The sequence below is a fragment of the Hermetia illucens genome, chromosome 6 (genome assembly GCF_905115235.1).
Source record: "Hermetia illucens chromosome 6, iHerIll2.2.curated.20191125, whole genome shotgun sequence".
In the NCBI taxonomy this organism is placed as follows: Eukaryota; Metazoa; Arthropoda; class Insecta; order Diptera; family Stratiomyidae; genus Hermetia; species Hermetia illucens.
Window position 1 is genome coordinate 33123498 of NC_051854.1, and position 16231 is coordinate 33139728.

Consider the following 16231-nt stretch of genomic DNA (forward strand, 5'->3'; position numbering starts at 1 on the left):
TTGACCGGTATTGGATTGGAGGGGTATCTCACGCATTGGATTATATCCATGCTGAGTACCAGGATAATCCAATCCGATCTGGGAGGCAACCACTTGACCAGAGCTGTGAACAGAGGCACGCCCCAGGGTGGTGCTATCTCACCGGTGCTCTGGTTAATAGTAATGGACAAAATTTTACGTACATTAGACAGCAGCGGGGTGAAGGTGGTGGCGTATGCCGACGACTTGGTGATACTAGTATCTGGGATGTTTCTGTCCATTATGAGCGACATCATGGAAGGAGCGTTGCGAAAGGTGTGCCTGTGGGCCGCAAGATGCGGACTCAGCATAAACCCAACCAAAACGCAACTGATGCTATTCACCACCAAGACAAGGATACCTGAATTCCATCTACCACGGCTGAATGAACAAAGATTGGTTCTTTCCTCTAATGTGAAGTATTTGGGTGTAATCCTGGATCCTAAGTTAAATTGGAGGTTGAACATAGAACTGAGGGTTAAGAAGGCCTGTATAGCCTTCTATGCCTGTAAGAGAACCTTTGCCAGGAAATGGGGTCTCCAGCCGAGGATGGTTCTCTGGATGTACACCGCTGTAGTGCGTCCGATCCTGACGTACGGATCTATTGTATGGTGGCAGGCTTTGAAGAAGAAATACAATAGAACGAAGCTTAATAGGATTCAAAGAACCGCGTGTGCAGGTGCTACGGGGGCTCTGCAGTCTTGCCCGGCAGATGCTCTCAATGTACTCCTGCATCTCCTCCCCCTTGACCTCCACATCAAATATGTTGCAGCGTGCAGTGCCGTAAGACTGCGTGAGTCCGGATGCTGGGCAGCGAAGTCCTATGGCCACAGCAACATTCTAGATGAAATACCTCGAGAAATCTGGGCATCCCCCACGGACTATGTCACACGCAAGCTGAACTTCACGAGAAACTTTGCTGTGGACCTTCCAACCAGGGCAAAATGGAAGACCGGCGGCGTGTTGCAAGACTATGACACGGTATTCTTTACGGACGGATCAAAGATGGCCTATGGAGTCGGCGCGGGGGTTTTCTCGAATACACACGGTGTATCCAAGTCGTATGGTCTCCCAGGTTTCGCCAGTGTATTCCAGGCGGAAGTACTGGCGATATTGGAAGTCTGTCGATGGCTGGAGCGTGATTCGAGTCCCAAGCGTAACATAGCCATTCTGACCGACAGCCAAGCGGCCATCAAGGCCTTGTACTCAACGACGACATCTTCCCGGTTGGTGGGGCAGTGCAGAGACACGCTCAACCATCTGGGCGGCACGCTCAAGATCACTCTCCTCTGGGTTCCCGGGCATAGGAACATAGAAGGGAATGAGCGGGCTGACGGATTGGCCAGGCAAGGCTCTGCTCTTGGCAGTCCCTCGGGGAACACAGTCGGTGTTCCGCTGGCGGCTGTCGGGGGCCGAGTCTACTCGCACTACCTAGCAGCCGCGGGCCTGAGATGGCGAAGGCTTACAAGCTGTGCCAAATCAAGGAGAATTTGGCCCGCTTATAACATAGCCCGATCACGAGAGCTCCTGTGCGAGACGCGTGCAAATGCATTCAAGATTACGGCGGTCTGCACGGGGCACTGGCCCATAGGGGACCATGCCGCTAGGCTCGGCTTACCCTACAACTCGCATTGCCGAAGCTGCGGAGAAGGAAGGGAAACCCTCATGCACTTTCTCTGCGATTGCCCGGCTCTGGCTCGAGTCAGGCTGCGGACACTGGGTAAACCATTCTTTGGGGACCTCAGTGAGATTTCTAGTTACAGGGTCGGAGAGCTGCTTTCCTTCGTGAATGCTACGGGCTGGCTCTGAGGATCCGAGCCAGCTGGACTCCGCTTCCCTGTTCCTATAACAACAGTCACGGTCTTAGGAGTTTGTGGCATCAAAACGGCGCACCAAAGCGCTAATTGGGCTCCTCGGAGCGGCCACTGATACCTACCTACCTACCTTATATGAATTTCCACCATTGTATGTCTATCTCCAGCAGTTGATGCTGATATACAAACTGGAAAAAAATAAAATAGGAAAACTTAATTATCCCCATGGACGCCGCTGCTAATATGATGACGTCAAACATGTCAATAATAAATAAGGAATAAATTCATGACGAAAGTGGAACTTTGATCTTCTAGAACTTTATTAAAGATAGCTGAATTGCCTTCGAGCTCTAATAAATTGTTATTTTGTACTTCTAAGATGAATTGAAAAGGGAGTTTTTGGTTAAATTTCGAAAATATTGTAATATGCTATTTATTGAAACGGATATCAAAATGGGACGTATTTTGAGCCCTAGATTTGGTATAGCTACATCACTATGATTTTTTCAGATTTTTCGTTTGGCTAGGTTCTAAGAATGAGACATTTTTCACTTTTTGCGCCTCACATTTTCAGTTCTCACTCCCCTATGATTCACTCAGTATCAGAAATGGACCAGTTTCGAAAAGCACTAATCGAACCCTTCCATTTGATACCCCACATGACCATATTCTGTGAAAAAGAAAGTAACCACCCCCGCCTCCATCGAATGTATGGGGAGCCCTGCTTCAATTTAATAAAAAATGGCACCATTTACCATAAATATCACAAGTTTTCATCAAATTTTGCGACAATAGACAATAGGTGTAGACAGTTCCGAGTAAATCGAATGTGACAGTCAAACAAGGTTTCGTTCCAAACCCAAGCACTGAGGAATGCGGTAATACATACATTACGTGCTAGACACAAATGTTCACTCAAATATTTTCATATAAGAATTACACAATACCTTTCATACCTGAAACGCCCAGCTTCCAGTTTCTTAACTTGTTTTTATTGAATAGAACGTTAATATCCAGAAAACACTGCAGAAATTTCAAAACGAAGTTCGCGCCCAAGGGATTATCGGGTACAGGCTCAGGCTGGAGCGTCCAGTAGGCAGTCTCAAGAACTACCCAAACGCAATATCTGAAAAAAACAAGAGGCTGCCACTATATGGTATCTACGCTCCGAAATACCTCCATACGGATATCTGTTCAAACACAATCCTCCAGTTCTTTCTAGCACCACGAAATTTTGCAGTAATGTAGGCTATAACAGAGCAGTTTGGTGAAAATCGCAGTCGGTTTCCCGACTTGTTTGTTTGTAAATAAGAGTGGGAAATGTTGTCATATCCGACAGGAGACGTTTCAAACAACTTTTTGTCCAACAATGATTTTATTCACATTTGTGGGAATTCTAAGTAATGAGTCAAGCATTATAAAATGTGTAAGTATGATTCTCTACAAAATTACGAAGAATATGAGCCAACATTTAGCATGATAGATATTAGTAAGGGTGCTTTTTTGGCATTATTAGCGAAAAACAAGTCGGGAAACCGAAAGCTGGACGCGTCAGGTATGAAAGGTTTTGTATATTTTTTTTATAAAGACATTTGAATGTGAATTTGTCCTATTAGTACGTATTATTATTATTCTGTTACGAGAAAGTCGCACCGCGTCCTTGAAGAACCATTGTGCCCCTTTTACTAGTTATAGTGCACCTATTGATCATAGTATCTCAGGCAGGCCTATAACCGTAGGAACTTTAGTATGCTCCCTAATTCCAGATCTTTCAGCTTTGCAGTGTCTGTAGATATCCCTAGCTTCCTTAGGTGACAGTTCAGCCGACAATGACCAGTGACAATTCCCACTATGAGTCGGAGGTTTTTTTTGGTGAGGTTTAAGCAGTCCTTTGTGCCCATGGGTTCGTACCCCCAATAAGCACCCTGGACTGGTCCATCCCTGGTAGGCCCGCCCAGTATAGTTCCTTCAATCATTCCTCTTAATTTGTTAGATTCATAGCCATGAAACCATTTCCGATTCCACAGAAGGGTTCTGGCCCGTGTAAAGGCCCGGCTCCCTTCTTGGCTAGTTCGTCCGCTGCCTCGTTACCTTCCAACCCAGCATGGCCTGGAACCCAAAGTATCTAGACCTTGTTGGACGAGCCGAGTGTATTCAGTCTTTCAAGGCATTCCCATACCAGTTTAAAGTTCACCTGGCTGGACCTAAGTGCCTTGATCGCTGCTTGGCTATCGGTGAGAATAACTATGTTCTGCCCCTTATAGTTGCAGATTAAAGGAGACACATTTGTCTACCGCGTATATTTCCGCCTGGAATATGCTAGTGTACCTGCCCATTGGCTCAAAGTACATTTTTCTTGGACCAATGACACCGGCACCCGCTCCCTCTGCTGTGAGGGATCCGTCAGTGTACCAAGTAATCAGTTGCTGGTTTAAGCATTATGTCGCAGCCACGCTCTCCCAGTTTGCCCTGTTACTCCAACATGTTTCAAATTTCTTATCGAAGTGAAACCTCGTTGTCATTTTATCCCTTGGTATCAGTAATTCGGGATATTCGCCTAGAAAGAAAGAAAGAATATTAATTTTCCTTCGATTTAGACAGCTCCACGCCTCACTCATACTACCGGCCATCCTGAATATTGATCTCCTTACCTGCATCTGTATGTGCAGACGGAGAGGGGTTAATCCCAGAAGGACCTCCAGGGACGCCGTTGGGCATGTCCTCATTGCTCCATTGATACATACGCAAGCCAGCCTTTGGAGCTTATGTAATTCCCTGGCTTGTGTGCTGAGTTCGGTTCTTTCTACCCAGATTACCGCTCCATAGGTAATCATTGGCCTTACTATTGCAGTATATATCCAAAGTAGTATCTTCGGGCTGCAACCCCATTTTTTTCCTGCTATGGATCTGCAAGTCATCAGAGCCCTTGTGGCTTTCCGACAAGTGTCTTCCAGAGTAATTTTTGGTCTAGCGTAATTCCCAAATATTTGACCTCTGTTTCTCGTTTCACATCCACATCATGTAATGTTATGGCTCTCAGGTTATTAGTACGTAACACGGAATATACGCATATACATATTATGTGAGAATATTCACTTTCGACTGATATTGACATTCAAAATCTAGAATTTCCAAAGAAGTGGCAACTTTGACCTATTATAACTTTGCTAGTAATAGTGCGATTTCCGCCAAACTTGGTAAGATCAAGCTCTATATTATAGCCTATATTCCCTGCCTCTATATTATAGCCTATATTGATGCAATTTCGTGGTGCTTGGGTGAACTTAAGGTATTTCGGAGCCTAGCCACTATAGTTTCATCCTCTTGACTTTGTTCAGATTTTTCGGTTAGGCAGTTTCTGAGAATGGCCCCATTAAATAAATAGTCAACTTCGACCCCTCGAACTCCTTGCCTTTCCGACAAATATCAAAACTAAGACCACCTTTGGAAAGTACTAACCAAGACCTTTTATTTGATACTAGATTTGACTAGATTTGGTGAAAAAAACTTACACCCCCCCTTTTGCATGTATGGAGACCCCCCTTAAATTCGACGTAAAAGAATGTAACTCGCTGTATGCGTGAGCATTAGCAATCCCCACCTTTCCACAAAATTTGGTTTCAATCGCTACTACAGTCTCCGAGAACAAAGCGTGTGACGGACAGACAGAGAGGCAGACAGACGGACAGACAGACAGAAAACCGATTTTAATAAGATTTTGTTTTACACAAAACCTTAAAAAGTGATAAGCGAAATATGTTTTTGAACACTTGTAAAATTTTTAATTTTGACTATTTTCACCGACATTGGAGTTCATATTCGTAACAAATAAGTTAAGAATGTAAAGTTAAAACCTTTTTGGTGTCAGTCGCTGGAGGCGCTACACGTCCTGCAGATGGAGAACTCTAGCCTTAGCATTCAACGGGCAAATGGAGCGTAATTTTGTTATTTGATTGGGACATATTTTGAGACCCAGACTTCTTATAAGAGAATCGTCCTAACTTTTTTCAGGATTTTGGGTTGTGCATTTTCCCAGAGAGGATCTTGTAAAAGTACTAAATTAGATCCTTCATTTGATACACCACATGGGCACACTAGGTCGGAAAAAAAATTTACATACCCACTTTGAATATAACTTCACTTCACTCCCCTGTATGCATCGGCAGCATGGATCAACATAGTCGTGTTGGAGAAAGGTGCGTGTTGGGCACAAAACCTTAAAAAGATGCAAATTAAGCTTCTGACTTTTTGAAGTTCTCGCGGATAATAAACATAAATACACTTTGCTATGAAAGAAGGTGTAGAGTTTACCCAAAGCCAGTGGGGCAATTTCGTTTCCAACACTATCGAATAAAGAAAGAACTGATAAATTAAGAATTTTTCTAACTATAATAATGCGGGCTTAAGGCTATCACGTTGCAAATGTTGGCTTTCAAGGCCACTGAGGAGGATGTGTGATCCACGACACTTTTATCTTAACTATAGATGAGATGAAACATTACACAACTAAATTTGTAAAATTATAAAGCGAGCGTTGTGTGGTGCAGGCGGTAGTTTGAGAAAGAGCAACAATTTTCGGGCCAGCAACCTGTAGTCGAGCACCAAACACCACTCGATAAGGGGCTAGCTTCATAACTATGAGCTTTGCATAATAAAAGGGACTTTCATTGTTTTCTGAAATGTGTGCACGTCCCTCGGCAATGACATCGATCTTACATAAAAAACCGACAAAACCTTTCATGCCTAAAGCGCTGAGTATCCGACTTGTTATTTCAGATTGAGATTAATGTTGCCAAAGTGATAATATTGGGTTGGGGGAAAAGAAATGTCGTATTTGAGATCGAAATTTGAGGTTTTATTTAACATACTTAGAATTATAAGATTTAAGTCACATATGTGCCGTTTCATTACCCCCCTCCTTATTTGTAAAAACCTCAATTTTCGCAAGTAAAATATAACGAATTTCTTGCTTGCTGGACTCCATTTTTGACGCGCTATAAGTTGAGACAGAAACGTACGATCACAACACTGTCAAAGAGACACTTGTCGCGCAGACTGTCGTCTTCAAATCGCTGTATAGAATGACCCGATGCGATAAGTACAGCACAAGATATGTTCAAGTGTCGCCATCTATTGACAAAATACGACATTTCCTTTTTCCCAACCCAATATATAATTATATTATAAGTTTGTCCTTCTCTCTTCCCCTTCAGTGGGGAATGGGTTTGAACAGCCGAGAAAAGGAAATGGGAATTATTTTGAAGGAGCCTATATCGATTGTAATGAATAACTGTGTATTTTAAATTCAACCTCGGCAACTTTTTGAACAAGGTAGACTGCGAGCTGACGACGTGGATCATCCACTGGTAGTGCATTTTACAATCCTGGAAAACCAGCTGAAGCATAGATAATTGGCACACTCTTATTTGCCCGATTCGAGCGATAAATGATTTCTTTTAACTAAAGTGATTTTCAGGTATTTCAGTGCGTTACAATTTGTTCTGAAAGAGCCGCTTATCTTTATTTATGCCTGAAGCCGCCTCCTATACTGTTCTATTTAAGCAGTCCGCAAACAAACAAAAATCTAACGTATCTCGACATAGCTTCCTTTTCCTAATTTCTACCAAACAGGAGATATTTGCGATAGAACCCATCGTTCCAAATTTACCTTAGCAGCTATCACAATTGTACATACAATGTACGTTTGTAATGTTAATGCTAACATTGTAACCTGCCTGAATGTATTTGTGAATAATACACAGCCTCATAACGAAGTAAAATGACGACATCATTCATGAAAAACCTCCGGGATAAATAATACAACTGCTTCTACTGGGATCCCGTACATCTTTAAGTTGTTCTACATAAGATACGAACTTAGAAACATTATAATACCTCGAAGAAGGAATTGCTCAAGATTCTTGAAATGTATCAGAAATTTTGAATAGTTCATGGGAAAAGTAGCGCAGCGAAGCTTATGTCTATTGGAGGCACGTTCAGAATCTCCAGAGGGTTGTACAGAAAACATTATCACTGGCAAGTTTACTAAATTGCTGGTGAATTTTTATATGCTCCCTTTTGACATTTTCACCCCAAATTAAGGAGACACAATAAATGGAATAGAACTATGAATCGCTGAGCGTTCACATTTTTGAATATCCTTCCCAAATCATTCCAAATTCGTATTAAGTAAAAACTTAATCAGAGGCTGCCTAACCCTCACAATATTCCTGAATTCATTGTTTCTTTCTCATTTCGAGCGATCAACTCAATTTTACACTTACTTGGAATTTGTTTTCGAAAAGTCCAGCATTTTATTGAGCAACTGTTCTCTGTATTTGAAGATTAAGAAGGTTGAAACTTTGTGGTAGAAAAGGGCTCTGTTTCAACAGATGATGCCGCTTCCTGTCAACTTATCTACGTCTGATGGTTTATCTTAGCATCTCAGCATTCCAGCTTTTCAACAAAAGGAACCCGATTTCGCCGTCATTCATTCTTCCATTCGACTGACTTGGCACTCATTCCGGATCATCCTTTTCTGATCTTATTTTTTCCCGTTTTCCAGTATCAGATTATCTCATTCGTCTATGGTCCTTAGGGAAAGGTGGGTAAAACGTAAGAACATTCGCTTGTATCCTTGAATGAATATTTTTGCGTTGAAATTGAAATAACCTTTTGAGATTAAGGTATTTCTGCTGTACGAAATTGTGGCTAAGACGTGGTTTGAGAACGTTATGACTTTTAGGTGTCAGACTGACATGGCAATATGTACCCTTTCCCCGGCTTGTGATGGATGTTGGAATTATTGTTGGTCTGATGATAAGCAAAAATTCAATTTAGACGTTTGGAGAATATTTTGAATTAAATAGGAGTAACTTGTATGACAGCTGCAATAAAATTCAATTTAATGTGATGAATAAGGAGAGCTATTAGAGTAATAGCGTCGAATAAACATGATTCGATTTTATGGTGACTTCATCTATTTCCCAGAATCTGTCTTATAGATAGCTTTACCAACCTCATAATCAGTCAAATTCTTTACATACCTATCAGCATTGTCCGCTTCTTACAACGTACCTTCATGTCCCGCAGAACTATCCGCTAAATCAACTATTTTCTGCCATTACTTCCTGGGAAACCGGGTTCCTCCGCACGGAAAAGTCACAGAATTATCTTAACTTCCCACTACCATAATATACCATGTACAATTTTATTCCAGGAAGTGTCAAAGGAAGTAGTTTGATGACACACGCTTGGGGCAACCACCACCCATGTGCCTGCTCCCAACTAACAGCACAGAAAAATAGCATTGACGCAGAACAACCCTTAGATTCCAGATAAAAGAACAACGATCGTAACACAGGTCTGCAACCAGGCTGTTTGACTAATTTCAACTGATTCTTATGTAATTTGATGGGCTAAAAAGGAGAATATCAGAACCCGTCTAGGGCGTTAGGATTTTTCACATGAACGGATTGATGCCTTTTCTTTATCAACTCATCGAAGCGCAATTTTAAAGCAGTTTTGCTCCTCAACGCTGGTTTCTATAAATTCTGTGTTTTTGGAAGAAACCCATGGGAACTCAAAAATGAAGAAGATCGGGAAATGTGCAGTAATTTAAAGATTATGCTTGGGAAACAAGCTGGTTACACGAAATTTTCTTTTTTTCATTCATCATTGTTTAATGAAGATTTTGAAGCTAACGACGCTTATGGTTGGAAGAAACAATGTTCTGCGAGAAAATTTCCCACCAGAAAAAATTATCTTTCCTACCCGTCCCTCTTCCCTAGCTTAATAGGCTATACGAAACAATTTGTCAAATCTCTCCCAAAAGATGAAGAATGTTTCATGTTGGCTAAAAAGGTTCCAGCTCTCTCGAAGGCGAAATTGAAGGAAGGTATATTTATTGGGTCAGATATCGGAGGACTTCTAACGTCAACATCATGACAGATCTCCAGATGGTTCGCATTTAAGAATGTTGTAGAGACATTTTTCGGTAACACTGAAGATCCTGATTACAAAAATATAGTCAGAAGAATGCTAGTCTTTTCAAGATTGGGCTTGTCTCATGAGCCTAGAGGTACATTTTCCCTAATTTCAGCTGGACCATTTTCCTGGAAATTTTAGGGGCCGTAAGTGGAGAACAAAGAGAATGTTTTCATCAAGATATCAAGAAGTTGGAAAGAAGATATCAAGGAAATTGAAGTATAACAATGATGGCAGACTACTTCTTCCTACAGAGGGGGATTCCAGATGCTCCTCATAGAATGTACCAAAAGGACCCTCACAGTGAAGAAACAACGACTTTAAGCAAGTGCAAAAGTAAATCTTTCAAATAATAAATATTAATTTACAGATTTTTATGTGCATTATTTATACCTCTTTCGAGTAATAACACTGGGAGAAACAGATACGTATAATAGTTTGTGACCAAATGTGACCTGCCACGGCAAAACTTTTGGATTCAGCGCATCAAGCCAAAACAAATCAGTTAAAACTATCAAACCAGCTTTTTCCAGACCTATGTAATTAATAATAATGGGTGGCATAACAACCTAATTCAGACTGGGACTGGGCGTGTTGGAGGTCCTCACTGAAAATTGTATTTTTGTCCGCATTGCGCTCCCCCATGATTATTGCCCTGATTTGGCTCAGACACTCATTTACGGCTGAGTAGATAGGAAGAAGGCAGTGTTCTTCCTGACTGAGATATATTATTCAGTCTAACTCTATTTACGAGCCATTTGACGACCACCTCAAAGAGTGATAGTATCGATATCATAATATAGCTTTAGCGAATTCGTCTCAGGATCAGAATCTGGCTTCTGAGATCTTGTATAAAATTGAAGTGCATTGAGATGGCAATCTAAACTCCACATAGAAGCTAAACGTTAGTACAGAAGAATCCGACGCTTATTTCTTCAGGATTATTTTTTGTTTATAACATACAATATTTACGAGAGCATGCAAATACCAAATATCACAGTCAGTGCAAATGTGCTCCCTCGGGAACATAAAGAGGGAAAGGTGGAGCAGATTTATTATGTTTGAGGAGAGATTATTTCGTCCTTCCTTCTAGATTTATTGCGTGTTTGCTGTTGCACTTCTCACCTTCGCACAAGAGGAGCTTCATTCGATACAATACAGTTTAGAATCATAGCAAACTACTTCTTCTGTTCCCCGCCTGCAGTAAAAGTCTTTATTTAGGGCAACTTTTATAAGGGCACAGTTACAGGATTTCTCACTGTGTTAGCGTTTTGACATGTCCTATTCCCCAAATTATGCTGGCCATTTGACAATAGCTTCCTCTCTTCATCAATGTCCTTTTATTTTCATATTCTACAAGATATTAGGCTGGGGAAAAAGTAATGTGGTGTTTTGTCAATAGATGGCGACACTTAAACATATCTTCTGTTGTACTTATCGCATGGGGTCATATTATACGGCGATTTGAAGATGATAATCTGGGCTACAGGTGTCTCTTTAACAGTTTTATGATCGTATGTTCCAATCTCAAGTTATAACGCGTCAAATATGGAGTCCGCCAAAGAAGAAATTCGTCATATTTTACATTTTTACTACCTGAAAGGCAAAATGCAACGAAGGCGACCAAAAAAATTTGTGAAGTTTATGGGCCCGATACTGTAACGATTTGCACAGCACAGCGTTGGTTCGATCGATTTCGTTCTGGTGCAGTGGATGTCGAAAATACACCCCTTACTGGTAGGCCAATCGTCGTAGAAACCGATAAAATCGTCGAAATCATCGCATTCGCCAAGAACTGGGTGAGGATTGACGGCCGAGAGGGTTTTGCTGTGTGTTTGGTGGGATTGGAAGGGAACCATCCACTACGAGCTGCTCAACTAGGGTCAGACCCTCAATTTGGTCCTCTGCTGTGAACAGCTCGACCATTTGAAGCAAGCGATTTCCCAGAAGCGCCTAGAATTGGTCAAAAGGAATGGTGTTGTATTCCGCCAGGACAACGCTCGGCCTCACACATCTTTGATGATCCGCCAGAAGTTACGAAAGCTCGGATGGGATGTCCTATCGCACACACCGTATAGTCCGGACTTGGCACCAAGTGATTACCATCTCTTCCGGTCCATGCAAAACACTCTTGTTGCTACTAAGTTCGCCCCAAAACAGGCTTGCGAAAACTGGCTGTCTCAGTCTTTTGCAAATAAGGAAGGGGACTTTTATAAGAGGATAACGGGATTGCCTTCTAAATGGCATCAAGTTTGCGAATAAAACGGCGCATATTTGACTTAAATCGGATAATTCTAAGTATGTTAAATAAAAGGTTAAATTTCGATCACATATACGACATTATTTTTTCCCCAACCCAATATTATGAAATTTTTTAAAGAGATACTTGATTACTTGATTTGCCCCAAATTGGAGCTTCACAATGGAATCTTCCTCTATTTACTCTATTTTTTGTTTGCAACTATGTAATTCCAGTTACTGAACGACGGCTAGGGCTAGATGGCGTTGAGACCTTAGACTCATTTTTGTGATGTCAACTTTTATCATACATTTCGGCTATGATGATAATCAGTGGCGCACCAATCCAATTGAGACTGAGCCTTGAGTTATATCACAGTACTTTGTAGTGACGGGGGCGCGGGAGCGGAATCTCATTCGCCTCTCTCTGAATTAATTTGCTCAAATAATTCATTCGCTAATGTGCAATTACCCTAATGTTCTCCGCAGATTGAACATTATTGAATGCATTCGGGCGAATTGATCTTGACAGAGGGGAATGTTTTGCCATACTCGTAGGCGCACGCGCATGTTGCTGGAACATGGACTCTCGGAGTTCAACCGAGTTCAAGGCGAACGGAGCGGCATCGGGACCGGTTCGTGGGTGACCAGCTGATCAACGGCCGGTGGGATTTAAAAATGTCATTGTTTGTGGTCAAAGGGTAGTATAGGTCCCAGGGCGAAACGTGGATTGGTACCCACGATGGAGCATAAAACCTGGGAAATGCCTGCTGAACCAACACCAACAGCTCTACTACCAAACCCTATCTCCACTCCCACGTGGTGACCGCTGGGAGCTCTTTCTTAACGAAAAATTGCAGACGGAGAAGGATGAAGGCGAATCTCCCGCGCCTAAAAACGGGACAAATTGTACCAACTGGTCCTCCAGGTTTGGGGGTTGGGTAGGGCTGACAACACTACACGGAAAACAACTTGTTACGAAGCCACAACAGGAGCCTCGGATAGCACGGATTTTCAAACGACGGACCCGGCAACGACAACGGAATAACGATTTCTGCATTTTCTCATGGAACGTGCGCTCCCTGTACAGAGATGAAGCTGATGAGCAGCTAGCCGAAACCCTGTCCCAATATAGGGCTGATATATTATAGCGGTCATCCAGTAAACCATGTGCTCGGAGTAGGTTTCTTAGTCAGCCAAAAAATGAAACCTGCTGTTATCGGCTTTGAAAACATAAGCGAACGGCTATGCACTCTGCGCTTGCTAGGCAAGTTTAGAAATATAAGCCTCATAAACGTTCACGCCCCTACAGAGGAGACTGCAGAGTCGGAGAAGGATACCTTCTACGAGGCAGTAGAACGAGCCCTCGAAGCCTGTCCCAGATTTGATATCAAAATCATACTTGGGGATTTTAACAGTCAAGTAGGGAAGGAGCCCGTATTCAGGCGATACGTTGGCTCCCATAGCTTACACGAAAAAACAAATGATAACGAACTGCGGACTATTCAATTAGAAGGGTCACACGAAATAGTTGTTGGAAGTACCTGGTTTGCGCGGAAAGCGGTCCACAAACATACGTGGGCCTCTCCAGACGGAACCACTTTCAACCAAATTGACCACGTGTTGATCGAACGCCTTGATGAATGTCAGAACATATAGGGGGGCCAATATAGACTCGGATCACTATCCCGTTGGCATGGTGCTCCGAGCTCGAACAACAATACCACCTAGAATCCCCTCTGACAATCAGATGAGAGTGAACACTGAAGCCATCCACAACACAACCCTCCGCGACACCTATAAGAGGGAAATGGATGCCGCAATAACCGCAGTCAACAGAGGACCTGGAGATGAAGCATCAACAAATGATCTTCACAATCACCTGAAGAACGTTATCGTGGATACGGCCACAAGCATTCTTGGCCCCAGCCGCAAAAGGAGTCGGAACGGCTGGTTTGATGATGAATGTAAGCCAGCAGCAGAACGGAAAAATGCCGCATACCGAGTAATGTTGCATTCTCAAAGAACGCGGGCACGCGCAGAGACTTATCACGAACTCCGTCGAGCAGAGAAGCGACTTCACAGACGGAAAAAGGAAGCCTCGGAGAACCAACAAGTCTGTGAACTAGAAAAGTACAGCAGCAACCGCACCAGGCGCGCAAGTTTTACCAACAAGTCAGCAGGATGAAGTTTTATACAGCTCGATGCTCATCCTGCCGAGACAAAGAGGGAAATCTGATTTCCGACAGAATGGGCATATTAGAGCGATGGGTTGAGTACTTTGATGAGCTACTGAACAACCAGAACATCGGCGAATTGGAGGTCCCGCCAACTGAAGACGACGGACAAATACTGCCACCACCAAGTTTAGGAGAAACAGTCCGTGCAATTCATCGGCTAAAAAATCATAAGTCGCCCGGGGCCGATGGAATTACAGCCGAAGTGGTTAAATGTGGAGGCGATCAGTTACACCAAGTGGTTCATCGACTTGTGCTCAAGGTAAAGGACAGCGAATCAATGCCTGACGATTGGCAACGAGGCATTATATGTCTCATACACAAAAAGGGAGATATCACATAGTGCAGTAATTATAGAGGTATCACGTTGCTGAGTACCATCTATAAGATATTCTCCACTATCTTGCTAAGCCGGATAGCCCCATACGCCCAGAACATCATTGGTCCATACCAAAGAGGCTTCACTGCAGGCAAATCAGCAACAGATCAGATTTTCTCTCTGCAGCAAGCGATGGAAAAACTGTTAGAATATGGACAACAGTTGTACCATCTGTTCATCGACTTTAAAGCCACCTATGATAGCACAGCCAGGTAAAACTGTACACGCCATGAGAGATTTCGGTATCCCGACGAAATTAATAAGACTGACTAGGCTGACCCTGACCAATGTGCGAGGCCTGATAAAAGCAGCAGGATCACTCTCAAGACCATTCGACATCAACAACGGTCTACGACAAGGGGATGCCCTATCATGCGTCCTCTTTAACCTGGCCCTCGAGAAAGTGATCCGTGATGCTGAGATAAATGCAAGAGGTACGATACTCTTCAAGTCCACCCAACCACTGGCCTATGCTGACGATATCGACATCATGGGAAGGACCACCCGAGACGTACAAACTGCCTTCATCCAGATCGAGCAGGCGGCGCGACATCTTGAGCTGCACATCAATGAAGGCAAGACAAAATATATGGCGGCAACGTCAGCACCAAGGACGAATCAACCAACAACACCAAACCGCACTGGTCAAACACGAAGAAGAATAAGGATAGGAGAATACAACTTTGAGACCGTTGACAATTTCTCCTATCTAGGGTCGAAAATCACAACCGATAACAACTACGATGATGAAATCCGCGCACGGTTGTTGTCAGCCAACAGAGCCTATTTCAGCTTACAAAGACTGTTCCGCTCGAAATGTCTCACCATAGGGTCAAAGCTCTTACTGTACAAGACTATGATCTAGCCAGTCCCCATGTATTCCTCGGAAACTTGGGTTCTTACTAAGAAAAATTGCAAACTCTTGGCCGCGTTCGAGAGAAGAATCCTCCGAAGAATTTTTGGCCCCCTACATGAGGATGGACGATTCCGTAGCCTACACAATGACGAAATCTATGAGTGATACCATGACCGCCCTGTTGTGGATAAAATCCGGCTGAATAGGTTACGGTGGGCGGGTCACTTAATCCGTATGGGTGAGGATGATCCCACCCGAAAAGTCTATAAGGGCAATATCTATGGTAGAAAAAGAAGACGAGGCAGACCCTGCCTAAGATGGAGCGATGGCGTAGGTCAAGACGCCAGACAGCTTTTAGGGATATCGAATTGGTGGACCTCGGCGCAAAACCAGGATGTCTGGAGTTCCTTACTAAGGCAGGCCAAGACCGGAAGCCGGTTGTTGCGCCGTTGATGATGATGATGATTGTTTGTGCCGGCGCGGTAAAGAGCAGAATTAGAGCTCATTTCATGATCTGCCAAATTTCGGCTTCGGGCAAGGAGGAAGGTAAGTTTCTTTTTCCAGAATTCGAAGAAATAATATCTGCCTTGAGGAATGATTTCATCCTCGTAATAGGTAATCTATATAAGACGAGAGTCGAATAACTCCGTGAATCGGAAGGAAGGTTGCCGAAAAACAAGGATTGATTGACGTGGAAGCGTAG

The 16231-nt window shown here is 43.0% G+C and overlaps 1 protein-coding gene across 14 annotated transcripts in view; it reads right to left on the reverse strand.

The window, feature by feature from the left end:
- LOC119658934 (transient receptor potential cation channel trpm) overlaps window positions 1-16231 on the reverse strand; it is a 489577-nt gene that overhangs the window by 422990 nt on the left and 50356 nt on the right. Inside the window, exon 2 of one of the 14 annotated variants that reach the window (XM_038066771.1) lies at window positions 1963-2020. The exons of the other annotated variants lie outside the window; for them this stretch is intronic. The gene's annotated coding sequence lies outside the window, so the exon portion shown is untranslated. The remainder of the gene's footprint in view (window positions 1-1962; window positions 2021-16231) is intronic. 14 annotated transcript variants of the gene reach the window in all.